Source organism: Mauremys reevesii, linkage group 2 (assembly GCF_016161935.1).
Source record: "Mauremys reevesii isolate NIE-2019 linkage group 2, ASM1616193v1, whole genome shotgun sequence".
In the NCBI taxonomy this organism is placed as follows: Eukaryota; Metazoa; Chordata; order Testudines; family Geoemydidae; genus Mauremys; species Mauremys reevesii.
This window is the reverse complement of record NC_052624.1, coordinates 260,205,219-260,223,221: the sequence shown is the minus strand read 5'-3', so window position 1 is coordinate 260,223,221 and position 18,003 is coordinate 260,205,219. Positions and strand designations below refer to the sequence as shown.

At 49.0% G+C, this 18,003-nt stretch overlaps 1 long non-coding RNA gene across 3 annotated transcripts in view; it reads right to left on the bottom strand.

The window, feature by feature from the left end:
- Positions 1-17,592, bottom strand: part of LOC120398654 — a 119,955-nt gene extending 102,363 nt beyond the window's left edge. For 2 of the 3 annotated variants that reach the window (XR_005594606.1, XR_005594608.1), the window contains exons 1-2: positions 17,226-17,592; positions 16,636-16,747 (exon numbers count right to left, since the gene is read on the bottom strand). This is a non-coding gene — a long non-coding RNA (uncharacterized LOC120398654). The remainder of the gene's footprint in view (positions 1-16,635; positions 16,748-17,225) is intronic. The other variant, XR_005594607.1, reaches the window with a different exon arrangement.
- Between the last annotated feature and the right edge of the window lie 411 nt (positions 17,593-18,003).

The following is an 18,003-nucleotide window of genomic DNA, read 5'->3' as shown; positions in this document are numbered from 1 at the left end:
AGGCCAAAAGGGACCACCGTGATTATCTAATCTGATCTGCATAGTACAGGCCACAAAGTTTCACCTCTAATTCCTACATTGAGCCTAATGATTTGTGGTTGAATTCTACCTCAGTTTGTACCCTTGCAGGAAGAAATGGAAGGAGGGGCTAAAATCCTTTCCCTTTCTTCCTCACCTCCTACCCGCTCTTGTAAAAGAGACATTTTTGCTGCTGAAGGAAAAGTACAGCAGCATCCACACCATGTCCCTGGTGAAGGTGGAGAGAAGTGGATGTGGCTCAGAGTAGCTGGAGCACTGCCAATTTTATCTACTGGTGATGTTGGAGGAAGCTACTGAACTGAAAAGTAGGAGACAAATCCTCAACAGGAATAACCGCTGTAGCTCTGCTGAAGTCAGTCAAGCTCACCAGCTGAGGATCTAGTCATAGGTATCTCAGGGGAATATTTAGGCATTAAACTTCTGCCACAGCCTCTCTCTCTTAGACATTTGTGTGTATCACAAGCAGGAGTTCAGTAGAGAGGTGATTGCTGCAGATGGGGAGCTAAATCAGCTGAGGATTGGGAGGGTGGCCCATGGTTTTTGGACTTGTAGCATTGATTTTTAGCATACAATTTTAATTACCAGCTTTCAACCCAGTGTCGCTTCTGCATTGGGCTAAAAGCAGGAACAGCAAGTAAAACACTTTCACAGGCAAGTGAGTCAATAAAATTCTCCTCTGGCTGAGCACAGTACATGAAAAGTTCAGGTGAACTGAGCTAGTTCTAATGGAGTACAGTATATATCAAAATTAGATTTCTAGGGGAAAGCTAATTAAAGCTCTAACCATGGAGATATTACACCATCTACATAACACTGTAGACCCCAGTACAACACAGCACTTAGGCATGTGCTTAACTTTAAGCACTTTAATATTCCCCTTAAAGTAAATTAGCTAACTCACATGCTTAAAGTTAAGTAGGTGTTTGAGTATTTTGCTGGATTGGGGACATAGCTTTTACCCTGTAACATGTGTCAGTCCATTATAAAATGGAATAAGAATCAAATGATCAATTGCAATTAAACCTCTATTTACGTACTGTCTCCTTCCTTTGTTTATTCCACCTTTGTACTCTTCAGCTCCCCAGAGCTGTCCATTATATTGGCCCAAAGGGTGCATTTTATGCAGAAATCTCAAACATGCCTTATAATAAGCTTCAACAAATATTAACTGATTGACAAATTTAAGTTGAGGATTATTTTAAATAGGTCAGTACATAGTCACAGATTGACCTCCAGTTACCCACATTCTGTACTCTCAGTACTGTTTTATCTGCTAAACCTTTTCAACTAAGCAGGCTCTTTAATCCTAAAAGGAAAAAGACTGTGCGGGGGGACGGGGGGAACGAGTTCATAAGATGCAGCTACATGCAGGCTGCACTTTGAGCATTGTACTCAGAAGGAATTTAATTGGTGTCATTTTCCTGTTTTGTTGCAAGCTTTATTGTAAAAATGGATGAGGCACAGATTGTGCATGTACTCTGTAGGGTATATAGGGAAAGGAAAGGGTGTAAAGAGTTTTCCTTCACCCTTACAATCTCCAGGAGGGATAAAATAGCAGTCAAAAGTGACTCTATAAAGGAAGGTTTCAGAGTAGCAGCCGTGTTAGTTTGTATCTGCAAAAAGAACAGGAGTACTCGTGGCACCTTAGAGACTAACACATTTATTTGAGCATAAGCTTTTGTGGGCATCCGATGAGGTGAGCTGTAGCCCACGAAAGCTTATGCTCAAATAAATTTGTTAGTCTCTAAGGTGCCACAAGTACTCCTGTTCTTTCTATAAAGGAAATGGAAATATGCCCCATCCACTCTGCCTGCACAAGAGCTATCCAACCATAGATGGGAACACGTGCTGCCCTATGGCAAAGATGGGAACAGTGGTGGGATTCCCTGGAGATCCGGGAAACACTGGGCTTCCCAGACACTTCACAAATCCACTGCTGCTGGGCATCTTCATGCCACCAACAGCATGAGCTCTACCTATATGCCCCAATCCAGCCCTTAATGTTGTGCCATTTGTATTATTAATTATTATTATTACATATTTTGCCTGATCCTGAAAGCCCCTACAGATGCAGAACTCTCACTTATGAAGTAGATCCAAATTTCCCATGCATAGGACTTGCAGAATGAGAACCCTAGTTGCAACAGCTGGGGCCATCTTCTCTTCTCATTACAGTCTTTATGACATCAGAGTTTTAATTTTCAGCACAGCTTGAGAGAGATTGCAACCATTAGTAGGTTTCAAGGAGAGATTTTAGTGTAGTTAAGTGAGCAATCAATTGTGCAGGCTTCTATCAATCATATTGTAAATCCAAGTAGTCAAAACCAACCCTGTCACTAAAGTTTTAAACATTTTGTATGGCTAGCTAGTAACCATTACATTTCTTTGTTACAGGTGACTAATGTTCTGAACAAGGAAGATTGAGAGAGACTATCAAATTAACTGTCAGAATATTAAAAAGGCCAGAATAACACAATTTATAACCCCCATTCACAGATTACAGGAGGCATTAAAATTCTGTATTCTAATCACAATGGCTATACCAGGAACAAGTAACAGCACAACCTAGATCCTGGCCTATCATAAAGGTGCAAAGGTAAAGCTGTGTGAAATTTTCAGCCCACTAAACAGACAAAAAATGTTTACTTTGCCAATTTTGTGACCATGCAAACTCAGTAACATTTCACCAATACTTTTCTCTGTTCATTTTAATGAAAGAAGACCGTTCTTGTTTTTGGTTGGCTTTCTTTTGTAGTTCCCATGACTGCTGTTGAAGCACACTGGATGCCAGTGAATGGTGTGTGCGTGTGTGTTACACTTTGATGGAGTGGGCATCCAAGAACGGGGAATGGTTGGGTGGGCTGACCTAGATAATCCCCACAATCTCGCATGCCACAGAGAGTTGTGTGTGACATATTTGTGCTGGGATTTCACAAGTGTTTTCCCTACTAATGAAGGGATCATGTATACAGTGCTTGGAGGTATAAAAGACGGTTACTCACCTGTAGTAACTGGTGTTCTTCGAGATGTGTTGCTCCTATCCATTCCATTGTAGGTGTGCGCGCCGCGCGTGCAGTCTCTCGGAACATTTAGCCTTTAGCAACTCCGGCGCCGGCTGGCGCGCTGGCGCCGCGCCGCCGCGGCGGCTATGATATACCCCTCGCCCCCGGCCCGCCCCTCCTTCTTTCTCAGTTCCCCGACGATTCCGGGAGGTCTGGAGGGGGGTAGGGAGGGACACATCTCGAAGAACACCAGTTACCACACACCAGTGAGAGTTTTTTCTTCTTTCTTTTCTTCTTTGCTCCTGCCATTCCATTTCCTTGCCTCCCAAGCTACCTAGGCGGTGGGGGGGTGTGGGATGAGGGCGTGTACCGCCGCAGAGCAAGGCCGCGCCGCCGCGAAGGCGCTGTGCCGGTGCGCTGGTAGCAGCGGCGTGTGGTGAAGACTGAGGTGGCCGGCGAAGATGTCCTGGGATGGACATGGGGATGGGGAGGGCCGGCCAGGCGCCGGCGGCGGCCTGCGTGTGTCGAGTGTGCAGTGGGCAGCGAGCAAGCTATGCGAGCGCTCGTATGCAGGCCGTCACCCAGGATGTCCGCCAGAAAGAAGAAGCCTCGCCGAAAAGACGCTCGCTCGCTTCTGCTGCTCGAGGCGGCGAAACGCTTTAGGCGGTCAATGTCAATGAGGGTAGCGAGCGTCCGGGGAAACGGTGGCTGAGCTGAGCTGCTGCTCCGGGGCTTGCGTGCTCAAGGAGGAAGAGATCTGGGCGGCGTGAGAAGAAAGGAGACCAGAAGGAAGGGGAGAAGGGTGGAAGAAGGGGCACCTTGTGGAGAAGAAGGGGGGTATGGGGGGCCCACACGTCCCTGTGAGAGGCCCCGACAGGGGACGGACCTGGCGGATGTGATTGGGAGTTCCAGATCTGGGCGGATGAGAGAGAGAGACGGGAGGCCGGTGGCTAAGGGCTCTGGAGCAGAGCAGAAGGCTGGGGCGAGAAGGAGGGGCGCAGAGGTCAGAGGCGGGAGAAACCAGGTTCAGATCCTGAAGGGGGCGCAGTTGGACGACCTGAGGGGGGAGAGCTGGAGACCCTTTGAGGGAGCGGGCTGGCAGGGCTTGAGCAAAGGCCGACAGAGCTGCCAGGCACCCTGAGGAGACAGGAGCGAGAGGCCGACCCAGAGGGAGACGAGAGGAGGGGCAGGGTGGTCAGGGGCAGAGGTTGGGTGAGGACTAAGACTTAGGGGGGCTGACCACAGCATGGGGCTTTCAGCTTGCAGGAAGGCGCCTGGCTTGCTTTCTGCTTTGCTTGCAGAGAGCTTTTTGCTGCTCTGCCGCTCACTCAGAACCTGCTGCATCGACCACTCAGAGCTCAGGTTGGGTAAAGTGCAGAACCCAGGCAAGCAGGCCAAGGACTGCAGAGAGAGGTGGTGAGGGGTCGAGCCACATGCTGGGAAGATGAGAGCCCGAACCAACAGCTGAGGGAGCATGGATGGAGAGCAACATGTCAGAAGCAGCCAGCGAGCAGACAACGCGGACGCTCGAGCGGCAGCGTGCAAGAGCAGCAGGAGGCCTGAGGGCAGGAGCAGGAGGAGAGGAGAGGAGCGAGAGGAATCGAGGAGGAGAGGGGAGAGGAGCCTTGAGAAGGAGAGGCGAGAGAGGTCTGCCTGAGAGCAGGGCTGAGGGCTGAAGGGGTGAACCTGGGGAAAGCCAAAGAGGGGAAGCGAGGGACAGCACTGCTGGCGGAGGCACTGGGGGCACCAGCCAGGTCTGGGGCGAGTCGTGGGGCCAGAGGTGAAACTGTGAGGTGAAGCGCTTGGCCAGACAGCGTCGCAGGTGCTCAGAGCCAGAGAGCAGAGCCTCCCGGCAGGAGCAGGTCCGGCGAGCCGCCAGCAGGCTTGCACATAGAGGATGTGCACCGCTTCGGGAGGATGAGTCACTGCTGTGCTTGTGTGCGGTCCTGAGTGCTGTGCGAGAGTCCGCCTGGCCCGCCACAGAGAGGCGAGGAAGCCGAGACTGCTGAGGCTGAGCCCCGAGCCCTGATCTGGCCCAGAGCCCTGGGTGCAGAGGAGGCCCAGCCCGTGCCCCGTCCCCCCGGCCGTCCGGGGTCAGCCCGGAGGTCCACAGGCCCCCCAGTCGTCGGACCAGGGGGTGACAGGTGGCACCACGGGGCACCACCACCCCGGACCACCACCAGCACTGTGCGCAGCCACCACCATGCCAACACCCACCGCGGAGGCGGTACGCACCAGACAGCCACCATGTGCAGTGCTGCGCAGGCGGCAGCGCAGCCGCAGCCCGGCCTGTTTGAAGCGGCGCCGGCACGCCGCCATGTGTGCCACCAGAGAACCGTGCGCACCCAGCCGGAGGAAGGAAGGCGCAGCACGCCCGCAGCCAGCGAGTCGGGCCTGGTGAGGGAGTCGAGGAGACAGAACGCGGCCAGAAGCCCGAGAGGACAGCGGGGCTGAGAGTTGAGAGAAGGCAGGCTGAGAGGGACTTGTCGACTGGGTGACTTGTGCTTGGAGTGAGTATCCAGGACGCGGCAGCTGCACTGAGAGATCGATGCAGCCGATCTGGGCCCAGCAGGGCGACCGACGATACATGGGGGCGCGCAGCGACGATGAATCAGGTGGTACCGAAGGCCGCCTTGGACTGTGAATGATTGGGTGAACACCGCGGTGGCGTGCCCATGGTACAGTAAGCATCGAAGAGCAGTAGTGGCGCCACGCGAAAACCATCCTTGCTGAACATGCAGGTAAATTCAGTCCCAGGATAATGGTTCCAGAGAGTGGATCATGGACCCCAGTGGCACCATCCAAAACAGAGGCTTGTGACCCAGCTCCTGGGGATGAGAAAGGATCCAGAGAAGGGAGAATCCCCTATCGGGGGGGAGAAGATGGGCTCTTGCAGCCCAAGGGCCCCTGAGAGAGGATGGCACTGGACCCAGACACCTCAGAGAGGGCTGGAACCCTCCTCGGAGGGAGAGGGTCCCTGGAGGGGAGGACTGGACCTCCTGGGAGGGGAGGGAAATGGGAGAGGGGGGGTAGGGAAGGGGGACCGGTTGAGCAGGAGAGGAGGGAGGGGGGGGCAATGAAGTGTGACATGAGCCGTGCTGGGGGGCGGGAAAACGCGAAGAGGTGATAGAGAAGAGAGGTGGGGGAGAGGAAGGCGGAAATCGACCTTGAGGAGAACTCCCTTGGACAACCAAGGAAAGGGATTGGGCGTTGAGGGATGGAAAAGCTGCCTTGGCCCTGGTGGCCGGCGCCCCCGGCTGGGCGGCGCGGCGGCCGGCCCCCGATGACCGTGGCCGGCCGGGCGCCTGCCTGCGACGGGCCGCCGCCTGAGTGTCTGGCTGCGGCGGCTGGCTGCTGCCGTATTCCTTCACGGCGCCGGGCAGCTTAGTCCGCCTGCGTCCGGTAGGTCCGTGGTCTCTGGTTGCATTTCTCCTGGAACAGGCCCTGCATTTCCCGGGGCATGGTATTGCCTTTCACCAAGTGTTCCAGTCCGAGTCCCGGCACATCGGACGTATAGTCCGTCAGGCCCGAGACCCCCATGGTCCAGTCCGCTTTGAGTCCTGGCCTGGAGCTTGCAGTGCCTCCCTCAGTCCACCGCCAGCCCCCCTGGCCCTGTCCCGGAGGAGTGAGTCGGGAGAGCAGGCAGGGATGTAGCAGGACAGGGATGAGGGGGAGGCAGGATGAGCTGATCAGCTGGGGGAGTTGGGCTGGGTCGCTCAGCGAACGGTGGGCCTGGGATCCATGCGCTCCATTGGATGGGCTGCGGCGCGTGTTTCACTGCGCCAGAGCGATGCGGCCCCGCCCAAAAAGTCCATGCGGACGAACTCCACAGCCCGGCGACCTTGACCGCCACGGTGCGGTGGGGGGTGGGAGCCTCCGCTTGCCTGGCCAGCGCGCGACAGTGGACTGACAGATGGCGCCTGGCGATGGGGGGATTGCGGAGGAACCCTGTTGGCCCTTGCATGCGCCGTCCACGCTGGCGGGGCCATGGCGTTGGCGATTGGCAGGGGCATGCGCTGGCTGACTGCCGGTTGATTGGCTGGATTGTTCGATGTCTTTGTCTGGATTGGCTTCTCGTCTTGGCGCTCGCCCCGTGCTTCGGGGCGATGGGAGTGCTGGTGGATGAGGAGGCCTCGCCTGGGCTCGAGCCTGGTCTGCCTGGTGCGGAGGTCCTGGTGGCGTGACCGGTCTCTCGGTGGAGTGCGTCTACTCTCGTGAACCTCTGTGGCGTGGGGCTCGCAGTGTCGGCGTCGGGGAAGGGCGCCCTCTTCAGGGTGGGCCCGGAGGGCAACTGGGGCTGCATGCAGGGGGCGTGGGGCCCCCTGCTCACTGCTCCCATTGGGAGAGTGGCCCCCCCATTAAGGGAATTTGGCTGTGCCCCGGGGAGGGGGGTCCATGTTGGCCGAGGGCCCCTGTCCGGGGGGCAGTTGAGCCCTCCCATGGGAAGGGCGGTGGCGCTCCCCGTCGGCGTGTGCGCCCGGGCGGGACCGGGTGGTGTGCCTCGCCGCGCGCGGTGGCGTGCCTCCGGGGCGGGAGCGGGCGGAAGAGGCGGCGCGGGGCGCGAGACCTGAGCGCGCCGGGGGCGCGACCCCGGCGGCGACGATAGACGGCGCGCGGCGCTTGAGCGGCGCGAGCGCGGCCTCGCGGCGCGGCGGCGCCTGGAGCTGGACCCGCGGCGCGGCGGGCGCGCGGGCGGAGCCGGCGGCGCCTCGGCGCGGGCGCGACCCACGGCGGCGCCGGGACTGCGACCGCGAGGCGCGGGAGCGCCGATGGCGCGGACCGCCGCGATGCTGGCGACCGCCGCGGCGCGCGGTGGGCGGTGCGGAAGCGACCGAGCGACGCGGCGCGGCGAGGAGGGAGCGCGGAGGCGAAGACAGAGGAGCGATCGGGGCGATCGGGCGTGGCGGGAGTGGATGGCCCGCATCCTTGGCGCGGGCCGGCATCGCGCCGATGGAGCGCGGATGGTCAGTCATGGGAGGCCCAGGCCGTCGGCCGAGCAGCGGGAAATCCGGCGCCTTCCAATCGATTGCCCTGGCGGGTGGCGGTCAGTGCGGTGGCCGGTGAGCGCCCGGCCGTCCTGGCGCGGGCCCCTGCGCCTGCGCGGGCATGGAGGCGCCCCTGTCGGCGTTTCCTCCGGCGCCGGCCGGGGCCGGTGGGCGGGGGCTGCGGCCGGGGCGGGCTCCGCGCTTGCCGGCCGCGGCCGCCGGCCGGCTTGGGCCCGCGGGGGCGAGGGGCGGTGCGGTGGGTGGCTGCTGGCCTGCGGCGGGGCCGGCGGGCGCTGGGGGGTGCTGCGGAGCTGCTGCTCACGGAGGCCAGCGCGGCGCCGGGGGAGCGGCGCGGGGGGGAGGAGCGCTCGGGCGGCGCCGACTGCTGCTCCGGCCGAGGTCGGGAGCCAGGCCGGAGCTGGGCCGGGGCCTGGACAGCGCAGGCACTTGCTTGCTGGCTGCGCATCTCCGAGGCACGGGAGGTCAGAGTCACATAAGCGCACACGGGCTCGCACCATGGCAGGGCAGAGATCGCAGGGCAAGGCATAAGGCAAAGACCACGCGGGCTCTGATAAGATCCCAACTATTAAAAGCTATACTATACTATACTACTAACTATACAACTATAACAGCTAAAACAACTAAGAACTACTGTAGCAACTTAAACAACTATACTAAAGGACTCAAGGAGTGAACAGCTAGGGGCACTACTCTAACAACTATTACACTGGCGAATATAAGGAACTGCGTGCCGGCCACTAGCTGCTGTTACCAGCCGAGGCTAGAGGCTCAGGGGGCAACGCGCCGGCCCGCGCAGCCAAGGCTGTGGACGAGTGGAGCAAGACGGCATGACGAAGCCAGCACCAGAACTCTTATGACAGCTAGGGCCAGATTTGATATCTAGAGGTTCTTAAAATTACAAAACAAAACTGGCTTGAGCCCACACTTACAAATCTGGGAAAACTATATACCTCCTCAGGGTGCACTTAATATTTGTCCACTTTCAAGCACTGAGTCTTTGTTTCATAAAAAGACAACTTTTAATAAGAGGTGCTTTAATTTAGAAAAACACTGCAATAGCCACTGATCAGTATGTGAGTAGAAAGTTAAACCCACCCCTACAGTATATTTTCCAGTAGTCCTTTACCTCAGGTTCCCCAACTGCCAGTGTGACCACCCGATGAAAGCATGTCTCTTTACCATGCCTCTTTCCTCCTCCCCTCCCTACTCACGGTTTGTTGTCAGAGGTTAGTGAAGTCTCAAAGTCCAGGGGTGCATTCAAGTGGGTTCATCACAAGGGCTTGGCTTCTGTGAAAAGCTGCCTTGCTGCCTATCTGTCATCTTGCTGCTGCCACCACTTTTTTGTGGCTTCTCACTGAGCTGACACTGCTCTCCACAATGCTGACTCTGTGCCATCAGCTTGGTCCTGTCAAATTCAGTCAGACAACAGTGGTGCTGCTGCGCCCCTCCCCCCAGATATTAGTGATTACATTTCTAAGGTTGCTGGGTAACCTCAATGCTGCTGTCTCCTCTGCATCATCTCTCACCATAATACTCTGTGCTGGCTCTGAAGCTTCATCACCTCAGACACCTATTAGCGACTTGAGCTCTAATGGCTACTGGGTAAGGAAGGAAGACTCAACTGAATTTATCCAACTCTGTTATTACCCAGCAAGGAGCATATGGAGAGGAGGCGGGGGCGGGGACAGAAGGCTCAAATGGCATATAGATCCCTTAAACAGACTGAAACACCTATACCCTACCACTTTTTCTCTCACTTGGGTTTCAGCTCACTACCCAGACCTTTGAGGTTACTCTGACCCCTCACTCAGGGCATATTAAGTATAGTTCTGTTGAACTTTAGTCATACAATACAGATAACATTTCATTACCTCTACAGCCAAGACTTAAATAAATTTTGACCCAAAGATAAAAAAAAAAATCTGGCATTGTGGGTGTCAACTATGCAAATAAAGTCTGCTGAAGAGGTCTCTTCTTCCAGTTAATCAATTAATGGCACATGAGGCTCCTTCTCTCTAAAGCCCTAGCCACTGGCTTACATTGGTAAGGCCAGAAACTGCAGTATGATTAATCTGAAATTATCCCAGGTAAGCAAAAGGTTTGCACATGAATTAATTCAGAGAATGAACAGATTGTAGGAATAGTCTGGAAAGCCTTACTGCAAACTACTACTTCCCAGTGTTTTAAAGTCTAGTCACACAAATTAGCTATGAAGCCAACTTAAGGAGCCTCCTGAGGATTCTCCTTTTGTAAAGGAATATCTTAATGTCATAGAATCAATGTAGCGGTTCTATTGAACCTCTCCTCAGCCTCTAGTACAGGAGAAAAAGTGTGTGGCCAAGACATTCCCTACACTGTTGTAATGCCTAGCTGAAGGAGAGCTTCTAGGGGGTTGTTGGCTCCTGTATAGTGCACCTGATGACTGGCCTGGAGGACCCAAGATCAGGGAGCTTTAAAGTTATCTCTGCACCCACTTCCTTAAGCTAAGTGGGGTGTTAAAAGGCCAATCTTGAGGAGCTGGCCAAGAATCTGCTCTTTCTTATCTGCAAAGTATATTGAAAATTCTTTGCAACAGAAAACTTTGACACTGTCACTGAGTTGCATTCAGACTGCCTATAGCTCTGAACATTTCTGCTTCTCCAGGCTTCGCAGACGCTGTGGCAAAGGAGAATCAAAACTCTACAGCAGTGATGTAGAAACAGAAAATTGCCCTTTGAGGCAATCTTTATTTTCATCATGTGAGGAATACCACTCATGCTCTGCCTTCCTCCCCTGCCATAGACCATCTGTAATACTGGTGCAGGGATGATGCAGAGAAAAGGGGCACCCATAATGTCAGGTATGGACAACAGATGATAACCATGTCACACTAAGCCAGTGACTGACAGTGTGGTTCAATGGCTAGGTTGTAAAATATGCCAGAGTCCTTAGGAAGCCCATTGAGTCAATAATCTCTGAGGGTGGGCCAATACCAACAAGAAAAGGCTTACCATCCACCTGGGGCAGGTCTGAAGCAATGCTTAATACAATAATGCCTACTTGCATTTCACTTGGCTTTTGTGCATGCACTAGGCTGGTGACATCACTACTATCAAACCCTGCTGCAGCTTGGTCCCTGTCTGTAAAGGAAAATTGGGTCTTCCTTTTAACCATGTTTTTCAAAGCTTTCATTTAATATCCTCACTCTGCACTCCATAGGACTCAAAGCCACATAATATTGCACAAATGTACCAGTAAATGCTTTGTTCCCCATTCAAAGTGGCAATCAGCTGCCAGAGAATACTCAGCTTGGGTTACATTTCTTTTTATCAGAGATAGAGCAACAGGCAACTTTTAGAAGGAAAAATATTGTTGATCACTTCCCAGCAATGTAAATAATTTCCTGCTTTTTTCTTATTGATCTGTTCCAAAGCAGTTCTCATATATTAAACAATCAAATTTACTTGGAAAACCATAGTCCCTCCTTTAATTTGACTGTGTGAGAATAACTGCACTAAAACCAAGAAAATGCTAGGAAAAAAAATGAAGGGACATAATTTTGCAGTAGGTATTCTGTATGGGGCAGTGCTTTGTCTATATAGTCAATTGATTGTGCTGTATTAAACACTTAAGAGGCTTTATCTATAATGTGATAAAGTGCATGTAAAAGTTACCATAGGGCAGGCATAGAAGTAATGAAACTTTGCATTGTATTAACATTCACTACCATTCAAACAGCTTACAGAATATCTGCTTTTTCAGAATTTAACAAGCTGTTCCTCACATAATGTAACCAGCATAGTCACCTAACTTAAAGATTCTGGGCCTGGTTCTCCCAAAACTCCACTGATATAAAAGGCAAAATTAGGCCAAATATCACATTATTCACAGTGAGTCAACCAAAGGCCCAATTCTACTCCCTGAAACATCAATTTTACATGAGTGTAACTCACTGATTTCAGTCAAATTATGCTGACAAAAAACATAGATCAGGGTGAAGAAATGTGTCTTTTAATACTCTGACTAATGTGTTATTTGGCATCAAATCTTTTTTGGGGGAACCCAGGTTCAGCCATTATTGTACATATTGCTAGATGTGGTACAGATCCACTTGGGAGGCATGGATGTCTTCACAGATAGATATATCTGTACAGGCACTTTTCTGGTCCCTCTGCCCATAATATCTGAGATTCTTACAGACATGTATAGCTTTATCATTACAACAACATCATGAGTTATCCCCATTTTACAGATGTTCAGCTGAGGTACAGAGAGATTTGGTTACTTGTCAAAGCTCACACACAAAATCTCTGGAAGAAACTAGGAATGGAACCTAGATTTCCTGAGACCTGGCTCGGTGCCTTAACTGCAAGTCTGATATATGATTACATTTTCTCCACCATTCTGAGTCTGTGGGGTCAATTAATGCTTCTTCCCATATTTACTGGAAGTTCTGCCTGAATAAAGTGGCTTTCCAGAAACAGTGAGGCAACACAATGGGACAGCAAGCGCAGGGATGGCATTTTAAAAGTATGATGCTCCTGCAGGATTCTCCATTATAGCAGACAAATAAATAAAAACATAAATTAAATTAAAAAATCCAGATATTCACACAATGACAAATACATCCTCTCCTTCAGTTGTTTGATTGCATTTCCTGATAAAGGGACACATTTGATAACAGAGACCCATTCTCCTCTGTGGGTATGTGTACACAGGGGTAAGAAACCTGTGGCTGGGTCAGGTCAGTTGATTCACACTCGCAGGGCTCAAGCTCTGAGGCTGAAAAATGTGCTGTGTATATGGTCAGATTTGGGCTCCAGCCTGAGCTCTGGGACCCTGTGAGGTGGAAAGTTTTAGAGCTCAGGTTCCAGCCTGAGCCTGAATGTCTACACAGTAATTTTAGCCCCACAATCTGAGCCCTGCAAGTGTGAGTCAACAGACTGTGGCTGTGCTGTGGGTGTCTGTAGACGTACCCTAAATGGGAATAACATGCCTAGAGGAAAGGGAAATCTGTGCATTTCAAAACTTGTGTAGTCACTCACATCAACGCAGACTCAGGCCCAGATTGTGCTACTTTTTTTTCTAGCTGGGGGCAGTGGCCATGCTTATTGAGGCCTTCTTAAACTTGGCTGCCACCAGTACTTTCTCTCAACAAAGGACAGTTCCATACCTCGGACGGACGGGGAAAACAGCATAAGTTAATGCAGCCTCAAACTCTATTCGCTTGTTCCAATTACTCTTATTGGTCTGGCAAAGTGAGCATAAAGTACATTTAAACTGGCTCTGATGTGGGCAGGAGAATGTGGCCTAAGTAATTTATGACCAAATTCACTATTGCTTTGCATCTTATGTAGCCATTTATATCAGTGCAAAGTGGGTGCAAAACATTACTGGATCAAGATGTCAGCATATTGAATTTGTTTTTCACTCTCTGTGTACCTGTGCAAATGATGACACAAGGTGTAGGACAACAATGACTTAGGCCCCAAATTTTAACATGCCAGTGGACATGTGCCCATTTGCCCTTTATTGTAGACTATCCACATAGCACAATATGGCAGAAGGTGGAAGATGTTGCCATGGCCCTACTTTCTCACGCAGGTGGCAGAGAGAGGGTGGGCAGAGGTGGAGAACAATGGAGTCTTGACTCCACCCCACTGCAATACATAGGTCATTACTGCTGGACTGGTGCAGAAGGGGAAGAAAGCTGCACTAAGAAAAAGGCTGATGCTGTTTACCTCCCAAAGGGAACAAGGGATTGAACTGTGATTCTGAATCACAATTGGATCTACACTGTACTCCTGAAACATCACATCTATGCACTGCCTCTGACTCAGAGCAAATTGTAAGGTGTAGTCTAGAGTTTAGAGAATTTTGCCCTGGATTATATACAATCTGAAGAATACCAAATATTAATATTTTATGTCGTAAAAAGAATGGGTTACATTTTTGCTATTTCCCATTCTCATTAAAATAATGGTAACAAAAATGAATCTATATTGTGCTATCCTGTTCTCATTACAATCTTTGTCAGTGGAATGAGACATCTGAGAATTTTAATATGCAGTACAATCTATGAAAGAAAGTAATATACTGTGTGGCTCTAACCTCTTCAGTGCTCTATAATTTGATTGTCAGGTGGCCATTCCAGATATCTTCTGATACAATACCGGCAATCTAAATCTCAAACAAAGGTGGCATGGCCACCAAATCAAAATTGCAGAATATTAGTGAAATATACAGATTAAAGTGGATATCAATCACATTTGAAATCCTTTTGACCAGTCAGTGACCAAATAACCACATCTGCGAGAAACAGCCAAAGAAATAACAAAAATATTTATTTCTGTAAATGATGTGTCAAAAGTACTCTCTTCTTTTTTTAATGCAGAAAGGGAGGGTGTTTCTTGAATTCATACGAAGAATATGATAAAGCACATGTAGTGGGTGGGGGTGGGTGGGTGTTCTGAGTGGGTCTTAGTCTTTAATAATTACATTTTTAACCTGTTTGGTACATCAGCATTTTGACCCCTCATACTTTGAGGAGGCAAGGAATAGGGCAGGAGAGGGGAAAACCTACTGTATAATAGCAATACATACATATTTATACAAATAAGATATTCCCTTGTTAAAGATTATTACAAGAAAAGAAACTAGCACATTCACAAGACAGTTTTAAGATAATATACTCATTACTTCTCATACATCACACCAGAGTTTGTACCCAGCATTTAAAAAAAACAAAATCAAAACCAACACATTTTTCTAGAAATAGGGTAAGATAAGAACTAGATTTCCACAAACAGACCTGAATTTTGGATGCTCAAAAACTAAGTCCAGATCCTCATTTTACAGCTTGAGCCAATCTCTATATTCAAACACAGATATGTGCTGTTCATTTACGTACATGTTTCAGCTCTAGGGTCACTTCAGATGGCAGAGGCAATGTGTTACCTCTTTGAGCAATGCCTTTTCCAGTAAAATGCATCCTTCCCTGCAGGATAGTTGTTTTTAACAATTTTTATCAAAAATAATGTTATTAATTAATCTTGGGACAAATATCAATAATTTAGGAGTTTAGTTCTACTCATTGAGCAAACATGAGCAAAGACTCTTGACAGGCATGTTAGATACATATACAGGGTGAGATTGTAATGGTGAGATTGTAATCTATGCACTGCCTCTGACTCAGAGCAAATTGTAAGGTGTAGTCTAGAGTTTAGAGAATTTTGCCCTGGATTATATACAATCTGAAGAAATAATAATATTAATATTTTTTTATGTAAAAAAGAGATGGGTTTTTTTTTGCTATTTCCATTTCAAAAATAAAAAATAAAAAAAAAAATCTATTATATTATATCCCTTCTCATTACAATCTTTGTCAGTGGAATGAGACATCTGAGAATTTTAATATTTGCCTTCACTAGTGTACAAAGGGTTGAGGCCAGAAGAGACTCTCCACATCCACCACAACCTACAAAGGCCAGTCATGTTGCAATCCTTGTGGTTCATAGAACCCTATTATTACTCCAGGGTAATTCTACTAACCATTACAACTCAGGAAGGGAGAGACAGGGAGGTGGGTCCAGTAGATTTGACAGGTATGTAAGGAGTATATGCCACAATTCTTAAAGTAATGAACAAGTGTGCATGCTCCCCTACATTCACTCTAGCCCCTATGGTGGTAGTTAGTCAGGAGTAATAACTGTGTTAGTAGCTGCCAGTGAGTGTGTATTTGATCTATGGGCAATCACAGACCTTATTGAAGCTACTGTGCTAGTTACTGTTAATTCTGGCTAAATTAAAGAAGTAATTAAGCTCCTTTTATTGAGTATGATAGTTGAAACAATAGAAACCACCACCCAAATCATTGGCCACTTGGAAGCCCTGGACAAGAACTAACTTGGGGAGAATAAAGAGGGTTTTTCTAGGAATGATTGAATATGTAGGGGGCATCAGTTGGATTGCAGCTGTTTGTGTCTGCATATAGCAGGAAGAGAAAGCAATCCGAAAGCCAAGAGAAACCTTGCAGAAAGCCAGGAGCATGTGAAAGAAGAACTGGTAGCCCAGGCCTGAGAAGAAGCCAGCTTCCTATAGGTCACATGCTTGCCCCTAGTCCTGTGACTACAGTCTTAAAGAGGCCACAGACTATAACAAGAGCATCATGATGTGTGCATGTCTATTAAAGCAAGGTTAATGCTAGTAAAGTAAGAACTTTATCATGAATTAGTTTTCCAAATGGATACTATCTGTTATTCATTGATCAGTCACTGAAAGGAATTGTGCTATATTTGCTCTTTGGCACCCTTCCCAATTGCATGGAGATGTTTATTAAGTTGCCCATCAAGTATATTTGATGACATTTACTTACATCTAATGTTGTTACATTTCCTAGAAACTCATTGCATCTTTTCTATATTATGTGCACCCTTCAATCCAGAGACTGATGAATTTTTCTAGCAAACTGACAATCCGTTCCTGGAGGAAAAAGCCTGAAAGATCCTGCTGCCGGGGGAATGTAATAGTAGAGATGGAAGATCTTTTTCAGTGAACGTGCAATGCCACCAATAGAGTTACCATGCATCTTCACAGTCAAAGCATCCTACCTGTTCACTGATGCACAGACCATATCATTAGCTGAGAGCACGTTAGCCGCTAATAGGTGAGTAGTAGGAGATTGATTACAAGCCTCAGACTGTATGAATGCATTTTTTGATCCTTCAAAAAAACAAACAAACAATAAAAAGTGGTTGAACTGTTAATGTCATTCTACCCCCAAAAGAATGACAAAGAAGACCTTTCATTTGGCAAAATGAATACAGCACAGTTCTAGGGGAATGGACAAGATGACCTATTTTGTATTATTCTAGAGAAGTAGAATTTGACAATGCATCAAATATACAAGAACAATTATTGCAAAAGACACACAAAGGTTAGGAAAAAACACAGAGTAACACCATAGCATCCTTCAGATGGGAAGCAAGATAACATTTTGAGGAGAACATCTGAGGCAAATGGGAAAGCACATTTAAAGGGGAAACACTTGATATTTGCAGGATCAGTGGCGATATTCCTGAAGACAGATTTAAAAAAAAAAATCTGATATAAGCTCAAAAGGCTTAGGAGCTCTTTTGATAGAGTGATTGTCTGTTATATTTAGGATCTTTTGGAGGATTGAAGTAATGCAAGTCCTCACCTGCTTATCACTCTAAGTTTACAGATCCCATTGGGATAATTTGGGAACCATAAAAGCCCATAAAAGCTAGACTGAGTGTGTAGTATTTCTTCTGAAATCTGAAGGTCAAAGTCTCCATGTGAAGAGTGGTTGGCCCTGTTAAGTGTTTCAGAAGCAGACAACTGAAAAAGGTATTGCATTTAGAAGAGAGAGAAGCAGAGAAGCATCAGAAGTAACCTTTGTTACCATGAATGGGCTCCTAGGCATGAGCTCTATCCTGCAAGGAGCTATCCAATGAACTCAGCTGGAGATGAGAGAGCACAATACTGCACAGGAGTATCCAGCACCTTGAAGGATCAAACCCCACTCGGGGTCAGTCTCTGAGCCTTCTTATCTCCTCAAGGAAAACAAATACTATTCTCATACCACCAAAGTGCTTTATTCTCTGGCAGCCCGCACATGTAGTTATCTCACAATTACTACTCAGAAACTCTGCCTCTCCACTTTGTTATAGAGTTAAAGCAGCAGAGATGTAAAGCAGCAGAGAAATGACAGAGTAAATGACAGATAAGCAGAGCATCAAACAGCATAAACCACAAGAAATAATCTATGTGCTACATGAATATGTGTCCCACATGGAAATTGTACTTCACATGGTACATAGGACATGGCAGTCCTCTCAAATATCTATGTTAATGGCAAAATATAGTAAAGTACAGTACATATTCATATATTTTGGCACCTTTCAGTTCCCTGGCTGACTCATCCACACCCACAGCTTTAAAAGACATTGCTTGTC